At 40.4% G+C, this 20680-nt stretch overlaps 1 protein-coding gene across 2 annotated transcripts in view; it reads left to right on the top strand.

Annotated features, from left to right (window-relative positions):
• The first annotated feature begins 46 nt into the window (after window positions 1-46).
• The window catches only part of Dcun1d3 (defective in cullin neddylation 1 domain containing 3), a 33064-nt gene continuing 12430 nt past the window's right edge, over window positions 47-20680 (top strand). Inside the window, exons 1-2 of one of the 2 annotated variants that reach the window (XM_026402487.2) lie at window positions 47-215; window positions 12144-12247. The gene's annotated coding sequence lies outside the window, so the exon portion shown is untranslated. The remainder of the gene's footprint in view (window positions 216-12143; window positions 12248-20680) is intronic. The other variant, XM_026402488.2, reaches the window with a different exon arrangement.

Below are 20680 nucleotides of genomic sequence, written 5' to 3'. Positions count from 1 at the left end.
GATGATGCAGGAGGCGATGGAGGGGGCGGGGCTTCGGGGCGGCCGCCGCCGGTGGGCCGCAGATGAAGAGGAGGCGGCGGCAGTGGTGGAAGAAGAGGCGGCGGCGGCGGGGGTAGGGAACCTGGAAACGCGAACGGGGATGGTAGGTGGTTTGGACCCGCCGAGCCGCCGTCGTTTCCAGAAAGGGTTTGACTGGAGGAACCTCTGGAGCAGCTGTGAGTTTGGGGAGGGGGGAGTTGAGGAAAAGGGGGGAGCATTGAGAGATGCAGGGGCGGGGGTTGGGTTCCTTCGAGAAAAGCGGGGTGGAAGGGGAGGAGTGGAAATCAGCGCCTTGTCTGGACTGGTCCCCCAGGAAGAAGAGGCTGTGAGGGGAGCCTGTGGCGTGTCAGCCGCAGGGCTCAGAAAACTTGCCTACTGTCCCTGCCTCCCACGGCCAGCACCCCTCAACCCAGGGCCTGGGGGTCTGAGGCCGGAACTGCCCTGGAGGAGGTGCAGACTCTGGTCCTAAGTCTCGGGTGAGCGCTGAGAGGTAGGAGCCGGAGGGGGAGACGGTGGGTGAATCTCCAGCTCCCTCCGCCTTCATTTCCCTCCCCACCCCCATCCGTCTCTTTAATCGTTAACAGCCCCGGAATTAAGGGGCTCCGACCTGAAGGCCTTTCTGTGCACCTTTGCTATGAACGATAACCATCTGTGCCTGAGGTAATGGGGCTGGACGCTTTGCCTGTATCCTGTATAGGAAGTGGGATGGGGTGACAAATGTATTGTTTTTTCCAACCCCCCCTTACCCCCATACACACCCCTCGTTTCCACTTTAATTCTCTGTGGCTTGAGTGTCAGCCGTGGTCCCCCCCTCCCCCGCCTTTATGGCACTTAGTATCTTGGTTACCTCTTTTGAATTAGGTGTTCAGCTTCTATCCCAGATCTTAACTGCAAGCTTTGTAATACTTCAGTCACAGGCTGTGCATTGGGAGTACTTCTCAGCGCCTTGTAGCTTCCTATTATAAGGAGGAGCAATTTCTTTTGTGAATAGTGGAATTCTAAAGCCTTTGCAAGGAATCCTAAATGGCATCATAGCCCAGGAATCAAGGTCTCTTGCTCTAAATACTTTATGTGTGAGGAATTTACATGTTGTCAACTCTTTCCAGAATGATTTGATGTTAGGCTAATTCTGGATTTCTCTGTTTCTCTCCACCCACACTTCATGATGCACTTCAGAGAACAGAAAACCCCATATTACTTTTTTGTTTCTACAATTGGACAATGGCTCTTTTATCTTTTTCTCCATTTGTGTCTGGCACACACGTCTTCAGTGACACAATCGACTTGTGCTGATTTTCATCTTATTTGTTTAGCTGATTCTTTGTGTATAGGTGGTCTCAAATGAGACATTGTGATCTGTACAGTTTTATTGTAAAGAAGAATATAAACCAGTAATGGGTGTGAAAAAAATGTTCGAAGAAAGCAAAGAATAACTGGAAAGATGTCTTTGATATTCTGTTGTTTAAAAAAAAAAATCATCAAGTAGCATTCCTCTAGCCTGTCATGTGTGGATTTCAGAGTGAAGTATAATGATTCTTGTTTTGGTGTTGGTCTTTTTTTTTTTTTTTTTTTTTAAGAAATTCTCTGTTGAATCTGAAACTGTCTTCTTAAGAACTTTGATAGTGCCTAAATTTTAGGTGTTCTTTGATTAGAAAGTGGATATAAATCCTGTCCCTCTGTAACTGAGCTTGATATGCATTTTGCTAGAAGAATTATCGTAACAGATGTTCTTCTGATGCTGGAAAGACATTCCTATTCCATTTATCAGGTCTTTCAGGCCTGATAAAACAGAATGCTTAATGCCTTGATTGTACAACTAACAGTGTGCTTGATGTTTTATGAAAGAATAACAAAAGAATGACTGCTGTTCTTACCTTAATAAATTTGGAGCCTTGTTTGCCATTGAATGAAAAGTCCAAAATTCATTCAATCAACAAACATTTATTGACTGGCTACTAAGTGCTAACCAGTGTACAAAGGTGAACACAAGCAAAAGTCTTCTCTGTATTGGAGCTTAATTGAAGTGGGGGTGGGGACAGTGAGATAGTACATAAAGAAATCTAATTTTGATTAAGTGCTAAAGAAAATGAATGTTGTGATAGAAAATGTTTGTAATGCAAATCAAGAAACATCTTTCTCCCCTTTTTTTGGTTCTGAACCCAGGGGCACTTTACCACTAAGCTGCATCCCCATCCCTTTATTTTTTAGTTTGAGATAGGGGCTCATTAAGTTCTTCAGGTAGGGCCTTGCTGAGTTGCTGAGGCTAGCCTTGAACTCCTGATCCTCCTACATCAGCCACCTTAGTTGCTGGGATTGCAGGTGTGTGCCACCACATCTGGCTTCAAGAAAGATTTTTCTGAGATGATACTTAAGCTGAGCTTTAAATAAATAGCCAGCCATGAAAGATAAGGGGAGGAGCCTTCCAGGTTCAGCGAATGGTTAGTGCAGAAACTAGCTGGAATGAACTGGCAAGTTCCAGAGACTGGGAAGAAATTGGTGGAAGGAAGGGGAAGAGGGCAGTAATAGCCAGAATAGGGAGCAAAATGTTGAGTAAAAAGAGAGGGTCAGAGAGGTGGAGGTAGGGCTCAGAATAGGTAGAAAAATAAAGGCTAAAAGGATGAGGAAATAGGTAATGAAGCTCCTTTTTGATTAAATCTGTTACATTTCTAAGGGTTTTATCACTGTTTTTGCAGGTACTGTAGGACTATTGTAACAAAAAGTCACCGAGCTGAGAGTGGGAAAGGAGGAGGCACTTGGGATGTTCAGTTGAGGGCATACTTTAATGCATGCTAGTATGTGAATCTTTCATCTCTGTGAATTTAGGGTTGAAGGATCAGGCATGTGTTAATACATGCCCTGTTGGTCTACAGAGATGACCATGAAGATCCAACTTTAAAGCTGTTTTTTTGTGGGGAGGAAGACTTTATGTTGCAATAGTCCACTCTTGTCTGGTCCTCCTGATGGCTAATAACACCCAGCTGATATGTAGGTTGGTACTAAAAGTTCACTCAATGGATTACATTAGATAATGACCACTGTAGGGCTCATTTCCACTATGTTGGCATCTTTGGGTTGGCACATAACCAAGGCCTTTTGTTGGAGGTACAGTGTACTGCTTTGGAGCCTCACCTTGACCAGATTGTCCACTTGAGAGGTCTAATAAAGACTTCTCCTTGATTTGGCCCTTTTCAGCCATATCACAGTGGTCTGAAACAGAAAGAATATGCTTCTTTTTTCTTTTGAACTTTACAACAGTAACTAGTGTGTTCTTTGAGTGAATCAGCCTTTTGAGCCAAACAATTAAAAGACTTAAATGTTGCTTAGGCTATTTGAAGTAAACTCAGTATTAGAAATGTTTAATAAAACCTCTTAGTGTTTGGGAAAGATTAATAAAAAATTGAGAATTTGTCACCTGTTGTAGGTTCTGGTATTGTGATAGCACCTATAGATGGTTGTCAGAATGAACTTGAATGGAGCTTTCTGGGGTAGTTCTGGGCAATGAAGGGATGCAGCAGAGCCTGGTACCGAATTCTGATGTGAATACGATCAAAACCTTACCAAGCAAATGACTAAAGTGAACAGCTTAGGGTGAGGCAAACAATAGACTCCACCCTTCATACTTTGAGTAGAACTAAGAAATGGACAGTTGGAAGTAATATATGCACACATACACATGTACATATGTGTGTATATGCATACATGTATGTAGGTGTATACAGGTACACATATATGCATATAGATACACACCTGTGTTTATGGATGTACACATATGCACATATGTACATATATTAGCCACACATTTGGTTTGGCCCAGGTTAAAGATTTTGAACTTAATTTTGTATGTTCATGCTAGGCATAAAATGCTCTATCCAGTGGGTTATTAAGCTGTCCACTATTTATCTTCATTTCAATTGTTTATTATAACTCAAGTATGAAAATATCCTGTAGGCTGAAATTTCATCAGCCAGTTTGAAGACTGGTGGCTCTTTTCTAATTTTTGAAAGGGGGTGGATGGGTAGGAGGGGACTTGAACACAGGGAGAGGCCATTGACTCCTACATTGGCCACTAATTGTGTTTGGAGAAAGAATCTGCAAATCCAAGTACATTTGGAGCCTTGGAGCTAGGTTGGCCTTTTAATGTAGGGTACCAGTGAATTTGTTTCTTAATTAGATGGAAGCTTTGGGCAAACTCTTCTGAAAGGTGTACACCTAAAAAGTCAGCTGACATCACTTGGTGTTGGAGTTGTGGGTAAGTGGTTTTGCATCACATTAGATGACTTAAAGTTGATCTGATTTTGTTACTGTTTGATATATGTTCTGCAGTAAGGAGAGTTAATTGTACACTGGCTGCCAGTTGTTTTGAGGTGAAGAAGTGGTAACTCAGATTGAAACAATGGTAATTATGTGGTAACTTCTATTTCCCTAGCTCTTGATAACTTACAATTACCTCTTTGTGTCTGTTTACAGATGTTGATACCATTGAACCTGGATCGGTTCTTCCTAATGTTGGGACAGTGGCTGGAGCCCTTTGCACATCAGGGTCAGTTGAGTCAGTGTCCTTTAGTTCAAATCTGATTTTGTTAGCTCTGTTTTTGTAGGTGATAGAGGGTCTTATTTGGGGGGGGGGGAAGGAGATTGGGGGGGATAATAGATAAAAGGTAGGAAGTGGCTCAATCTCCAGTTCTCTGAAATTGTGGTATGCTGAAAAGAGAAAACAGCAGGGGGGAAATGCTCAGTCATCTTTTTTAGGATGTGTGCAAATGAGACCTCATTTTAATACCATAAATCAGAATAGGGAAACTCAGTAAATTGGTGACTAGCCCTTGTTGTGACAGAATAAGTCACTTCCCCAGCATCTGGTTACCAACCTGATTGCATAGATATAGATAGGTAGACATCTGTGTCATCCTGAGGGCTTGGCCTTGCCCAGGTGTGTCCTTTGGGCTGAGCTGCATTGTTGGCTTTTGAGCTGAATTGCATCATGGGAGCCTAAATTACATAGCTTTGGGAAGCATCATCCATGTTCCATTTGTGCTCTGTCTTGCTGGAGGACTAAACCTGGCAAATGGAAATAATTCTGTGATGAGACCTATAAAGATGATTGACTGAGGATCTTGGATAGCACCCCTGCATAGTATAGGACTTTTCATTTTGGAAGAGAGTTTACCTTTTTGTTGCCATTGCCTTACTCTCTGCCTGTTAGTCTAGGAGACAGTGTTGGAAGGACCTGGCTCCTTGTTTTAGTAATAGATTGCTCCCACACTATTAATCAGCAGAATTTGACTACAGCTTTTAATTCTATTTTGTTCTTGAAGTTATTTGGACTCTTCAGTGTTGACCTGAACTGGACTGGAGTGTGACTTCTAATTTTGGTTCTGAGCAAGACTCAGGTGGTAGCATTTACTTTTTTGAATACAGTTAATTCCACTTCCTTGAGTTTAGGAAGAATCAGGAAAAAAGTCAGATCTTTGCAGAACCTTAGAATATTTATTGTGATTTTTTTTTTTTTTAACAAGTTGAGCTTTAAGATGCTCTCTTGGTGACCTTTACTGGAATATGCTTGTGGCAGGGATGAGGGGATTTTGCTTTCTTCCTTCCATTTTACCCCACTGCTTGATTCTGAAAAAAGTTCTTATTCTTATAATATTCTTGTACAGTGGGCTTTCCCATAAAATTTCAGTTGAACAAAATGTTCTGAAGATGAAAACAGGTTGAATAGCAGTGATTTTAGTGGGAAAACAAATCAAGAAAGTTACAGAGACTTCTCAGCACTAATTCTTATCCTCTCCATTACACAGCCTCTCTTAGTCTGTGTAGACATTCAGTAGAGTCTGAGTAAATCCTTGGTATTGGTTTTCTATATTCCTGGTTTCTTTACCTAAACATTTTGTCACAAACTATTAATCTTCTAAATAGGACTCTTTCTATATATAGCATGGCATGTGTGAAGCAATTTTATTAATGACTAATAGGATGAGAGTTCCCCAGTTTAGAGAAGTTGTGGATACTAACTTGGAGAGCAGGCTTTTCCCCCTCAAAATATTTCTGAAAGTTGTCACACTACATTCAAATAGGAGTTGAGGCTTTTTTTTTTTTCACTTAAATCTTAAGCTAATTCCACATGCTTTAGAGAAGACCTGTGCAAAATATTGACCCATGTACAGTATTTCCTTTACCCAGTGATCTGCTCTGGAATCTGAACAGGAAAATGAAGGTATACCCACTGACAGATAGCTCTGTGGAAATAACCACAATGAGTATACACTGTTTTTTTTTTTAATGTTTGTAAAGCAAATTTACTTTCATTTAAATGCTTGCTCTCTATCCACTGGTTACCTTGCTCATTAAACAGGGAAGAGAGGTTTTGGATACATCTTTGGGGAGCGTGCTAGCCCACTAAAAGCATGAGTGAGTCCTGAGTGGCAGGATCAAGGGACATGCTAGAAGTTTCAGGCCCTATAAGGGTGGATTGGGGGGGGGGGGTTCTCACTTGTGGTAGTATTATCTTTCTTTCTTGGAAGTAGAATTAAGGATTTAAAAAGTGATTTAATGAATGCTGTGTCCATCTTTAAGAGTGTTTCCATGGTGCTGGGCGTGGTGGCACATACTTAATCCCAGCAGCTCAGGAGGCTGAGACAAGAGGATCACGAGTTCAGAGCCAGCCTTAGCAATGGCGAGGTGCTAAGTAGTACTGGGGATGTGGCTCAGTGTTTGAGTGTCCCTGAGTTCAATCCCTGGTACTCGCCGCCCCCCGCCCACCCCCAAATTTCCATGGCACTCTTGTCTTAGCAAATTAATTTTTCTTAGACCTAACTTGTCACTTGTCCAATCATTTATTCAGAACAGTTGGTTATAAGTTATGGCCATGGGCTGGACATTTCTGCTTGGGGTTTCCAAATCTTTATGAAAAAGAAAAATCTAAAGGCTTTTCAGGAGCCATTTAGGTGATTCTGTTGGGGTGGAGAGAATTAGAGTTAGGGGAGCAGACCTTTATAGGAACAGAGTAGTAGAGGAGGGTATTGTGGCCAGGGGATAGTGGGGAAGAGACCTGTTCTCAGTGGTCCAGCTGGGAAGGGCTAAAAAGTACTAAATGGCACTTACTGAGGGGACAGTGGGTAGGAAAGATACAGTCCCACATGATTGCCCAACTCAGGGAATACCATTTACTAGGAGGGGGACAGAGACCTGTGGAGTTATGCAATATACTGGCCCCCATCAGGGCCCTGACCACAAGTCCTCTGTCCCCCAATTGGAAGGTATATTTCTGCTGCAGAGAGAGGAGTGCAGGGATGTAGTGGTTGGTTTGACTAGCTTGGTCTTAAAGACTCCCTGGTTATTTGTGATGGTCTGCTTATGGAGTGCTGGCTTTCTCTTTTAGATTTATGTCACTTAGGACTTTATATTCACAAATCAGAAGTTGGTAAGTAAGATGGGAAATATAATGATCTGTTAAGGTTTGGGTTAAGCGTGTGTGCGTAGGGCTGGGGATGTGGCTCAAGCGGTAGCACGCTCGCCTGACATGTGTGCGGCCCGGTTCGATCCTCAGCACCACATACAAAACAAAGATGTTGTGTCCGCCGAAAACTAAAAAATAAATATTAAAAATTCTTTCCCTCCTCTCTCTCCCTCTCTCCCTCCCTCCCTCCCTCCCTCCCTCTCTCTCTCTCTCTCCCCCCTAAAAATAAAAAAAAAAAGAGTGTGCGTAAGGAAGAGAACAATAGATAGTGACTATTGTCACATAATAATGTCTGCAGTTCAGTGTGAACAGGTAAGCTCTTGAGGTTATACATGATTACTCTCTCCTGAAACTAGAGTAAATGTGCAATAAATCACTGTAAAACTTGTCTGCAATTTTTAAAATTTTTTAAAAATACCATGTCTGCATTTTTAAAAATTTAATTTAATTTTTTTTTTTTTAATTTTGGTGGTACTGGGGATTGGATATAAGACTTTACTCCATCACTAAGCTGCATCCCCAGAGGGGCCTCCCGACACTTTTTTCCTCCAGCCCTATTATATTATTATTTTATTTTGAGACAGGGTCTCACTATTGTCCACACTGCTGACCTTGAACTTATGATCCTCTTCCTCACCCTCCCGAGTAGGTACTTTCACAATCATGCAAAACCATGCCTGGTATCATGTTGTGTTCTACTGAGGTGCATGTGAATCTGCCTAAAGAGTGTGATTTCTTACTAGTGCCAAATTCAGCAGTGCTCTGAATTGGTGACACATGAAGATTTCATGATTAGATCAAGCCTGGGAAGTGGCTTCTAAGCATCAGTGAAGTTGGCTTTAATGTGGACCTGTTTTTCTGTGGTGTGTCCAAAATGTGTTTCTTAAATAATAAAAGACACATCAGTCAGGAAATTCCAAGAGTTTTAGGAGTTGGCAGGAGCCAGGAATGAGGGACAAAGACAGAACATATTTTTTATTATACCACATTTTCCTCCAGTTTTGTAATGGAATAAGGCTACCTACAGTTAATTTAGATGACACTTAGCAATGTGCATTATTATTTGATGGTATTTTTTGATACCCAGGGTGCTACAAACAGTTGAATAACTCAGGTTACAGGAAGTGAACTTCCCTCAATATAAATGGCATTCCTAGGATGGGAGATGTACCTCAGTGGCAGAGTACTTTCCTAGCATATGCCTGGGTTCCATCCCCAGCATTGGGGTAGAGGATTGCGGGGAGGTCGCATTCCCAGAATGTGCTATATTCTTAAAACTTCACAGTACGCTGGTGCACTAATTCTAGACCTCCCTAATAGAAGAAAAAAGATAATGAGAAATTAGATATACAGATATTACATTACCTTTTAATATGATTTTAAAACAGTGTAGGTATATATAGTGCATTGGTGAAGAGATTAGGTCTAGAGTCAATCCGGGTTTGAGTCTAAACTTCAGCACCTACTTGCAATTTGAACTTGAATGAGCCATGTATCACGAGGCCTCAGTTCTATCATGTGTACATTGACAGTAATCTCTGGAAATAAGTGTGAAGATTCAATAAGATAATGCATTTGAAGGACATGGCATAGGGCCTTTGCATATAGATAAACATTTAATAATATTAGTTATTGTTAGCTGCATGGCATACATAGCTAAGCTTACCTGGATTGGCAGCTTTCAAGAGGCTAGAAACTATGTCATTTTACCTCTTCCTATAGTCAAAGTATGGGGCAGTGTATAAAACATTGCTAGGCACACAGTAGATACAAGTTATCTATCGCTTGAAAATAAAACCTGCCCTTTGGGTATCTGGGAAATACATGAGTGATTCTGTAATGGAAACTTCCAGCCTGTTTCCAAAGCTGGCCTAAAACCCAGAGATGGAAAACCTTCCTCTTGAAACCCTATAGAGCCTGCATGAGTCTAACAATGGGACAAGGGGTCAGGATACTGTTGGATCAAAAATTGGGAAACTGATCCAGGAGACATTTTAATCTTTGGCCATATGCCTTAAAGTTCAGTGAGTTGGGCAAAACCACATGAGACTTTGGAAGGAAACAAGGTTTTCTTTTAGCAGGTCCAGATAATCTTTGACAAGAGAGTCAGCTGGTAAGTGCCATGTTATGAATTTGCTTCTTAGGAGAAGTGAAAAGCCCACATCCACACACAGAGGGCTCACTGACTAGTCTCACTTGTTGGCAAACTCTACTGAGGCCTGGTCTCTAACTTGGTTAGCTCAGTTAAGTACTCTGGAGAGTACTTAAGTAGAACCACCACTGGGCAGTCCTTGAGTCTAGCCTGGACTCTGCCATTATTTGCTGTGTGACTTTTGGCAGGTCATATCCCCTCTTTGAATTTGTTTCATTAACTGATTTTTTTTGGGGGGGAAGGGTACCAGGGATTGAACTCAGGGGCACTCGACCACTGAGCCATGTCCCCAGTCCTATTTTGAATTTTATTTAGAGACAGGGTCTCACTGAGTTTCTTAGCACCTCGCTTTTTGCTGAGGCTGGCTTTGAACTTGTGATCCTCCTGCGTCAGCCTCCCAAGCCTCTGGGATTACAGGCTTGTGCCATTGCGCCCAGCCTTTAACTGTGACAAATGACTAAATTTCTTGAAGTGTGGCTTTGGTTACTCTATGGCTTTGGTTACACTTACAGTATATGAGCTGCTCTTATGAGCACTCAAAGGTGTGTATTTTTGTGTCACTGACAGTATACAAGATGATTTTTGGTGGTATGTGATGATTACTTTTAATTTATTCTAGTTTTTAATATGTATTACTGAAAACATAACTAGAATATGACACATGTGTCCACCTGGATATTTAGGCTTAGAATAATGCTAAAGTAGATAGAATTGTTTTAAGCTTAAAAAAAAATCTCATGAACAGTAGTTGGGTTGGAAAATGGACATGTAAATCATAAAGGTGGTAAGGAATGGCTGAAGTTTGTAAATTTAAAGACTCATTAATTCTAGTGCAGTGCCAGATCTTAATGTTAAATCTTTGTGGTGATGGCCACAGTCCAGCAGGTCCAAATTTGAGTGGGCTTACAGACTTTTCTAACTCAAGCAAATTAACAAATTTTTATTTTCATAGAAAAAATATTCATAGGTTGTATAGAATTTTAAATGTCATAAACATTAATAGCACTGCCTTTTTTTTTTTCTGTTGTATAGTACTGGGCATCAAAACTGGGCCTTGTGTATACTATGCAAGAATTCTGCCACTGAGTCACATCCCCAGCCTGTGCCCCCCTTTTTTTAAAACAATAAAAAATGCATAATGTTGTATCCTTCACTGTTAGCAGTTTCTCTGCTACCTGGATTGATCCTTAGTTCCATTCACTCTTTGATGTTGGGACTCCTATGGTAGAAGTTAGGGTCTGACTTGCTCTGTTAGGGAAGAAGAAGAAAAACCCTTGACTGCTTCTCTTGCACACAAGCCAGGGCACGGATTCAAGGCTCTGAAAGCCGGAGGCTCTGCCTCATCTCAAGAGCCAACCTGTACATTACTTACTGCTGGTAACTGTTTTAGAAGGACAGTGACACATGTGCCCTAAAGTGAAGTTAAACACTGAGGCAGACAGTTTTTAAAAATCTTGTTTCACTTTCTTTCCTGTTGCTCATGATTTAACGCAATGAGGAGATCTTGAAGGCAGACTAGTAGTGGTGAAAATGATACCATCTATTGTGGGAGGTGCTTTTTTCAGTAAACCCCCAGAATAAAACTGAAATCTCTATTGAGCAATAGAGGTTGGGAAAGCTGCTTCCAGATGTAGTCTGTGTTTCTTGATTTTTCTGCTTTTTTAAGCCTTTTTTATCTATCATTACTGTATATTTTCTGTGTATCTTACCACTCTAATCATCTACATACATTTGGTGGTTGGTATATGTTTTTCAAGTGATCTTATTCCAAATTTACTCGGCATAAAGGACCATGGATTTATTATTGCTCCCTGTTATAAATTGTTTAATGTTTCAAATGATAATTTTTGAAAATTGCTATAAAGATGTTTTCAAGTCTATTTCCTTTCTGTGCCAAATGTTACAGGATTAGTTTAATATTGAGGAAAATGGTGATAATGATGTAGCATAAAGTTTATCTTCTACTTCATTTGTGTAATATAAGATATATAAGATTTCTTCTTTTTTCTTTCTTTTCTTTTTTTTTTTTTTTTTTTTTTTTTGACAGAGCTGAGGATGGAAACCAGGGCCTTGAGCATGCTAGGAAGGTGCTCTACCACTGAGTTTCACCCCCAGCCCTCTGTATGATTTCCTAATGAGAAACTCCTCTTATGTTCCCCAGCTGAGGTGGGATTTAGTGTTCCATGCTTCAAATCCTTATATAATTTTGATTTTTTTTTTATTCACACTGTCTTCTGAAAACGGCTGTGACTTGAGTTACTGGTACATTGGGGAAGTCTTTTACCTAAGGTCATATACATTCATATATATATGTATATATACACACATGTACATGAACACACACACCAGGGCCTTATGCATGCTTGGTAAGAACTGCACCACTGAGCTATACCCCAGACTATTCCTTTTTTTAAAAATTTTTTTTTGAGATAGGGTCTCTCTAAATGGCCTTGCTAAGTTGGGACTGGTCTCATACTTGCCATCCTCTTCCCTCAGCCTCGGGAATAGCTTCCGGGATTACCAGCGTGGGACACCACTTCAGGTTTTAAGGCTGTTTTGCCGGATTAAAAATCTTCATTCCCAGAAAGATCTACTTCATGGTATGCATCTGCAGCAATTTTATTTGAATTGTAACCAGTTTACCTCTCTCCTTGGATGTAAAACTCACAAGACCACCTTACTCAGGGCAGATATATATCAGGTTTCTGAAATAGTCCATTCCCTTAGTACAATGATTGATGAGTCTGGATGAATTTTGAAAGGGAATGGGCATGGTTTGTGACATTTGCCGTTGCTCTACAGACTAGGTTTTGTAAAGCCCTTAAAGTGGGGTTATTTATTTCCTTCTCTCCTTGGGAAATTGCCATTGGATCAATGTGTATTGGTTAAGCTTTCTTGTGGGCAGCTGAGCAGTAGGGTTTTTAGAGATGAGAGCCACATGAAAGAAGAAGATTCTTTCCCAGTCATACAAATAATTATCTCCGTGGTAGTATAATCTCCATAAAAGTATAAGCATATGAAACCACTCAGTTAAAAAGATGATACATAATTCAGAGGAAGGTTGTACAAACATGGTAGTAGAGTTCAGTACCTTTCCAGGCTGTTTCCAGGACCACTTATCATGATCTTCTTAAGGTAGAGTAAACTTTCAGTTCATCTAGAATCTTTTTGCTTCTAAAATAAAGAGTTTTGGGGATGTTGGAAACTTGAACTTTCCTGGAAAATTCAAATTAAAAAAAAAAGAAACACTTAATTGAAGATTTAATCTTTAATTCGAACTTTAAAACTTCCCTAGGCAAAGAACTGAAATTGCTCAATCTATCAGAGCATTTGCTTTTCTGAGTATATAGTTCTCAACTATTGCTTGACCCAGCGAAAAGAGCTAATAAAAAGTTATGCAACAGGTTAAAATCTTTCCAGTTGCCTTTCCCCCTGTTTGGAAGGAATGATTTTTTTTTTTTGTTCTCAGTAAGTAATTTGGTCCAAGCCACTCCCCTTTCTTATTTGCATATAGTGCTGAAATTGATTCACTCAACACAAAATTCTAAAGCTTTCCAGCATTAATACTTCTGACAAAACCTGCTTAAGCAAAAGAGCTTCGATTGCCATAACAGCTTAAAAGAGCAAAAATTTTTAGAAACACACTTTTAACATTGCTCAAGATTTCTAAACAGATAAAAAAGATATTTTCTCCTTAAAAAGAGCCAGATTTTGTGGTTTTTCAGTTAGAAGTATATGAATGAGGGACTGGCTTTCCTAGATGGAATGTGAATCATTCATAGGGGACTTCTGAAACTCAAAACCAGTCTTATAAGCTAGAAAATTTTGGCCTCCAAAATGTAATCCTCTCAGGATTACATAGGATCTTCGTAGAGAAGCGTGCATAGTTTGACCCCAGGATTTAAATATGTAGTGTTTTCGAAAGAAGAAATGTATTTATATGCTGCCAGCTCTTCATTCCAACAAATTGGAGCGCCTGTTGTTCTTCAGGACCTTATAGTATTTTAGGAACATCAGAAACAAGAACAATTAAGGTTGTAAAATCAATACTATAAAAAAATTAGTTGTATTAAAAAAAGGTACTGAGAGGCATAGAAACACTTGGTCAGCAGGAAGGAGTCCTGTAGGAAGAAAAGCTGAGCTAGATTCGAAGGACCAAGACTAGAGAACAGGGAATGAAGAGATATTCCCAACAGTACTGATGGTGCATATAACCCTATAGCTGACAGGAGAGGCCCTGACGTCTTGGGGAATGGCAGATTTGCAATGTGCCTGAGATACCTGAAATAAAAGGGGAAGAATAATGACAGCAGTTGAGGACAAATCCAGACGAGCCTTGTATGCCTTGTTGAGTTTGGATTTTGTTCTGTATATGAAGGGGAATTTATTTTGAGTAGGGACATGGCATGCCCACGTGTGTGTGTGTGTGTGTGTGTGTGTGTGTGTGTGTTACTACAGTGGCAGTGTGGAGAGACTGGAAGCAGTTAAACCTTTTGTGAGGGTATTACAATAAAGACAGCAGAGGCCTGAACTAAGTCAGTCACTGTAGATTGGGGAAGGATAGATACTCAGGAGTTAGAACTTAAAAACCTGGCTTATTCTGATAAAAACTGATTTGTTCCATTTGGCTCAGTAGACAGAGCAGTGCTCTGCTCCATACAACCACACAGGAACCCAGGCTGACGTAGGAAGGCTCCACTATCTCATATGGTACCGTTTGTATAGTTTGGGTCACTGGCTCAGCTCACTAAGGGGGAAAGATGGGTGAGATGTCATGTGACAAATCTGTGCCTGGGCCTCAAAATAATATCACATCTGCCTGCAGTCACTGAGTCATTTCTGCCTACAGCCCATTGGCCAGAAATAGACACATTTCCCCATGTAAATGAAAGGACACTTGGAAACTGGGGAGCCGATGGAGTGTTTGCTGAGCTCCCTTGACTCTGTCATAGAGTAGGGACTTGTGTAAGCTGCTTTATTTCCGAGCTCATTTCCTCATCTGTAAAACAGAGATAACAGTAGTACCATCCTCCCAGGGTAGCTGTGGAGATTAAATGCTATCATGACTGGAAAATGTCCAGCATTGTGTCTGGCACATAAGAGGTTGGAGGAAACCTTCAAATTTGGTCTTGAGATTTTCATTTTATGCATGTATGTCACTGGAGGGTCATACCAACCAGTTTAAAAATGAAATGTAAAAGAAATATGATAAATCAGAGTGCATCACAGGAGGGTAAATATTATTGTGTGAAACTTCATTAGGTCATGCATGTGTTTACATGGGTGTATTAAGTCAGGATGTAGAATGTATTTCTCACTGAAGGTTGTAGCTGCAGTTTGAAAGCTGCTGGTCTAGTTCAAGCTCTCATTCTGAGTAACTGAAAGATATGGAGCACCAAAACATACAGAATGCCACCCTACAGTGGTGTGCTTTTTGTGAAAGAGGCAGTTTAAAAACATGCATTAAAAAAAATGTCTTTGAAAGCATTTTCCTTAAAAGAAAGAGTAGAACGTGGGGTTAGATTTTAGCTTTGCCACTTTTTAGCAGTGTCGCTTTAGGCAAATTATTCTCACTTAATGCCTCAATTTTCTCATCTATAAAATGGTGAAAATAACATCTACCCTCTGGGGTCTTTGCGTGGATTATTGGGATGTTGTATTAGTTAGTATGTGCAAAAATGCTTTTAAAATATAGTTTGGTACATAGTAAACCTTAGGGAAGTATTTGTGGATATTATTATGTAAAAGTGATGAGTAATCTGTTGTAGTGGTGCACACCTATAGTCCCAGCAGCTTGGGGGTGTGAGGCAGGAGAATTGCAAGTTCAAGGCCAGCCTCAGCCTCAGCTATTTAGTGAGACTGTGTCTCTCAAAAGCATATGTGTGTCTACGTATACACACACACACACACACACACACACATATACATACATACACACACACACACCATGGGCTGGGTTGTAGCTCAGTGATAGGAAAAAAAGGGATGTGTAATGTGCATGTAAGATTTGTGCAGTGCAGTAGGTACATGGTAGGTGGTTATTTTTCATTTGATTCTTTAGAAAGTGTTTCTTAGGAGTTTCTTCACATTGTCTTACACTCTTCTTCCCTTCTTGGAGCTTGCAGTAATGTCCTGTTTCTTTTATTCCCTTGTTATATTTGTTTACTTGTGACTCATGAATGTTTGTGTTCTTTACAAATAAATACTATTGTCATTCATTTAAACCTTAAATATATAATAGAATAAAGTGTTTTATTAAAAAAAATGTCATTGCACACTTAAAAATTCAGTCAGAAAAACTTACTGAGGGAGAAAGTAATGAAGCATTTTCTTTTCTGGTTCTTAAAAACATTTTTTTGGCCTGGAAGAAAACAGCGTCAGTTTTTTAAGATTGTTTTAAGTTTGACTTCTTGCAGTGAGCAGTTAATGTCAGCAAACCGATTTGTAGTGAGAAAGATGACTGTGCTTTTTGCTAAGCAGTGGTGGATAATGACTCTTCCATTTTGATAAGCCCATTGGCAGTACTGAGTTGAAACCTGGGTGAATAGGAGTTAATCCTGGTTGCCTGGCACAAATGAATTTGTTATGTAATTTGGTACCCACAAGCCCTTTCGGGAGGTCTTTATTATCATGACAGTATCCATCTAGGCCTGAAGGTGAATTTTGTTGTTCTCATCTAATTCCACCAGAATGATTCTCATAACTAAAGGGTAGCACCTTGCTGTTAAATACCTGCATTTGGCTTTTGCTTTGACACAAGGGTGTGTTAATCAAGAATGGGCATTAGAAATTCATAAATATTTTAGTGATTTATTAATAGTTTAGAAGTTTTTTCTCTCTCTCCTTTTAACTGATTTAACTTCTAAAAAATGAGTCGCATAATCAACATTCCCTCTGACCAGCCTCCGAAAGGTCTATTAATGCTCTGTGTTGTAGTTGCTGCTGCAGTTCATTTGTGTCAGTCCTGCCACTGCTGAAACTAATGCGCAAGGGGTGTCAGTTTGGTTTTCCATCACCTGACACAGTGGACTCCTTAAGCCTGGCGTTGGTGGACATCCACTGTTAACAAGCCTGTACTATTTTTTATGACTCACTGAGAAGTCATGTGGTGGTGTGATCCCCATCCCCAGCTACCAGCACTTAAACTTGTAATTTTCAATGTATTGTGTTAAAACAAACTTCTAATTCTGGCTATTTTTCTTTTTGATTTTAGTCCTAAAATTGGAGGCTCTATTTTTATAAAGCAGGCTCCTATAAAAGTCACCAGTGTTGCTATTCTCTCTCTACCCCAAATATCATAGCTGAGCCTGGGGGTGGGGAGAGCACGAGCTGGCTGTTTCACAGGGTAAGCAGAGTGTGTGGGCCTGCCAGCCAGCGGGGGTGGAATTTGCTCTTTGCTTTCTTGGCAAGTGCCTCTGGCTTTGGAAGCCCCGTTTAGGACTTTAGATCTTGGTCTTTTCTTGCCATCCTATGCCCATTGTCTCTGGTGGTTCTACAAGAGATGGAAGACCTTTATTGCCCATACTCTTACCCTCTTTGCCAAGGTACATGCTTCAGTTGTCTGAATCCAGAGCTCTTCTGCCATTGAATGAGTTTTTGTAAATTACACAGTGGTGTAACATCTTAAGAAATGTAAAACTGTGAGCCCTTCTGTTTTAAACAGTTGAATCCCTATTTAAAATAAGTAGTATGCAGTGTTCAGAGATGGTACTGGTTTTTATTCTTGCATCTCAGACCTCTTTGATAGGATGCCTTCGTTTATTGAAATAGGAAAGACTGTTCACACCAGTACCGGAAAGGTTTTCACTGGGGCTTTCTAGAGTGCTGCATGGAAGTAGCCTCAGTAAACCTTTTGACTTACGTCCTTGATAAAAGAGGAGACAGGAGAGATTTCCATTAATAATGTGAATTTTTCCCAAGAGGCCGAGGTGCAGGTCAGAAAGAGACAGGTTAAACATCTCCCTGTTTCAGCTTCAAATTCTGACATTTGCTGTGTGGGAGGTGAAAATCAACTTGTAAAGTGTCAGGGAGAGATGGAGCCTTATATTGCTGACTGAGAAACTGAGAAGCCATGTTTTATCACATCTAAGAAACTGATAAGGGAAGGAATAATTGGGGCAATGAGACAATTTATTCGCCCTCTTTCCTGAAGCTGGCAGGGTGCTGGGAGTGCAGAGGTCTAGGAGAAATTGGATCTTGAGAACCAACTCTTGAGAAGTTCTGTTGAGTATTTGTTAACATCAGCATTTAATTAGAATTGGTATAAATAGCTACCATTTGTTGAGAAACTGTTCTAGGGAAAGTGCCAAGCATGTCAGGTTGATCATTTATTCAATCATGAGTTAATATACTTAAAGTGATGGACAGGTGCCTTGTACAGAGGGAGTTCTCAGTAAGTATCAGGGATCATCATTCAGCATACTTAGCAAACATTTGCTGTGTGCCACATAACTCAGGTGCACATGATAAAAATCCCTGTGAGTAGTGGAAGCTGGCAATAAATAAGTCAACAAATAAGAATTTCAGAGAGTGGCATGTCTTTTGAAGAGATAAAACAGTGTTGTCCTGGGGTGGAGTGAAATGACACTTAAATTGGTTGGACACTTAAATTCATCTCAACATTTGAACTGAGACCCCTCAGATAGGAAGTGATCTTTTGTTTTTCCTAGTTTTCAGGTGAGAAAACTGAGGTGTAAGGTGGTTCAAGTGTGTGCTGGAGAGCCAAGAGGGTCAGATTATACAAACATCATCATTCTGCAGCTGAATCACTTTTTGTTCTTCCAAAAAGGTACAGAACTATGCTAGAGCAGCTGAAGGAGCTGCAGTATTTTGAGTGAAGGGGTTGATTGTGGTGCAGTACATGCTAAACAATGATGGCAGTTCAGGGAGTTGCTGGTAATTCTGTGGAGTCCCATTCTTGGATGCAAAATTGTGTGTGTGTGTGTGTGTGTGTGTGTGTGTGTGTGTGTGTGTGCACGTGCGCACACTTACAGTTTATTCTGGGACCCATAGCTATCCTGAGGTTTTCATATGTATCAAATGATCTTATTGGCTCTATTGCTTTTGCTTTGTTTTAGAATTTTCTCATACTGGCTTTTCTTAAAATAGGGACTAGCTATGAGGACAGAGTTGGATTAGACAGCACTGCATTGGCCCTGAGGTGTGGCAATTTTGTCAGGTCATGTGGTCGGTAGTGGGCAAGAACTGGTAGGGATCATCAGATGCCTTACTTAGCAAAAGGTGTAGAGTTCTATTTTGATTTAATTATCTGCTCATCTCTATACATGTATCCTGGGGCTTCATGCCATATAATCATTTGTGAAAATAAGTAACTGTCAAAAAAAAAAAACAGGCAGAGCCTCAGGTTTCAACCTGTAGGGAATATATTTCCAATAAAGACACGAAACATGAACATTTCCTGTCACTGTCTTAGAAACTTGAACACTTTCTAAATTTGCTCCTCAGCACTTAAAATCAAAAAGAGATTGTTTCAGTGATAGTAATTGAAATCAAGAGTGTAGCCAAGTTCTGGTCAGTTCTGGTCTGTTTCATAGGATGTGGTTTAGATCAAATACCCATTTCAGCTGGAAGATTGTTATTTTTCATGGGAAAAGACTTCCAGAAGCTCTTACTTTATAGCCTTGAATGTTGGGAGGAGGCTCCACCTCAGGAACATGAGCAGGACAGAAAATATGCCCACAGTACAGCAAAACACCTGTAAGTACTCTGGGGCATGTCTACTTCAGGAGGGCGAAGATTGTGAAAATGTGCAATTGGAAAGGTTCTTCAGGCTTGTTAGTCCTACAGTCTTCTAACTAGCATCCTTTGAGTTGTAATGGAATTTGACAGTTTTTGTGAGCTAGGGATCTTTGGTCCTGTTGTTCAGCTAAAGGTTCTCACATATTGGGGTGAAATATGGCCTAGCAAGTTGGTCCTGGAGCATGAATCAGAAAGTCTGAGTATTAGATTTTCCCTTTCTGTGCTCTGTGAAGTAGAACTGAGTAACATAGCTTGGTAGGGACACTTTCAGTTGTGACCAAAACTAACATCTGGTCTGTGCAAGAGGGAATTTACTTGTTTATGGCTCACATATTTTTGAAGTCCAGACTTTTATCTTACCTAGGTATAGTTGGATTTGGGGTACAAATAATGCCTTGAGAATTCAGTTTCTCTCTGTCTTCGGTGCTACTTTCTGTTTGGGGATTTCATTCTTGGGTTCTACCTGCATTAGAGCTGAGACTCTGTAGTAAGGAGGGCCCATATAATCCTCACACTGACCTTTGATAGGCAGTGTTACTTTCCCTGGTGGCTGTGGTAAGAGGATGGTATTTTTAGTGCTGCGATTCACTTTGGCTAACTTGGGTCACCTGCATATTCCCGATCCAATCTCCATTGAAGTCAGGAGCATATGAGGTTTTTGTGGTCCTAGTCACATGTTCCATTATGAACCCCACCCTGCCTTGTTGCCAAGACTGAGGGGCAGGGACCTACTGGTGAAGTTGGGTGATCACTGATCAAGAGCCAAGCTGTTGGGGAGGAAGACACAACTCTGCTACATGAAGTGATATCCTTTGATCCAGTCTGTGGCTTGAAAGCACGTAAAAAAAAAAAGTCCAGCCCATGAACCATTTCATGGCTTCCACATTTCCCATTCAAGTGAACCTTTTACTCCCAGGGAATGTAATTCTCTCTGGTTCTGGCTAGCCTATGGGCCAGAGGCTAAACCTTTGGAAAGGGGACAGTTACTCATCAAACCTTCAGATGAGTCTTTTTCTCTTTTTGAGGTTGAGCATGAGGGAAGAAGAGCTCTCTGTCTTCTTTTTGAAAAAACATATTGAGGAAATTTAGATTAAATAAAACTTGAAAGACATTCTTAGGAGAATTCTCTTTTCAGCCTCTTCCATCCCATTCTATCATTTAGCATTACTTTCTTAAAGTCCTTGGACTCACTGTGAAAGAAATTTTTTTTTTCTTTAGCTATCTTATATCCTTCTTTGGTAGTTGGATATTTTTCCTTAAGTATGTTGTCTTAA

This window comes from Urocitellus parryii, chromosome 9 (assembly GCF_045843805.1).
Source record: "Urocitellus parryii isolate mUroPar1 chromosome 9, mUroPar1.hap1, whole genome shotgun sequence".
NCBI lineage: Eukaryota > Metazoa > Chordata > Mammalia > Rodentia > Sciuridae > Urocitellus > Urocitellus parryii.
The sequence above is the reverse complement of the archived record's forward strand: the minus strand, read 5'-3'. Positions and strand labels throughout refer to the sequence as shown.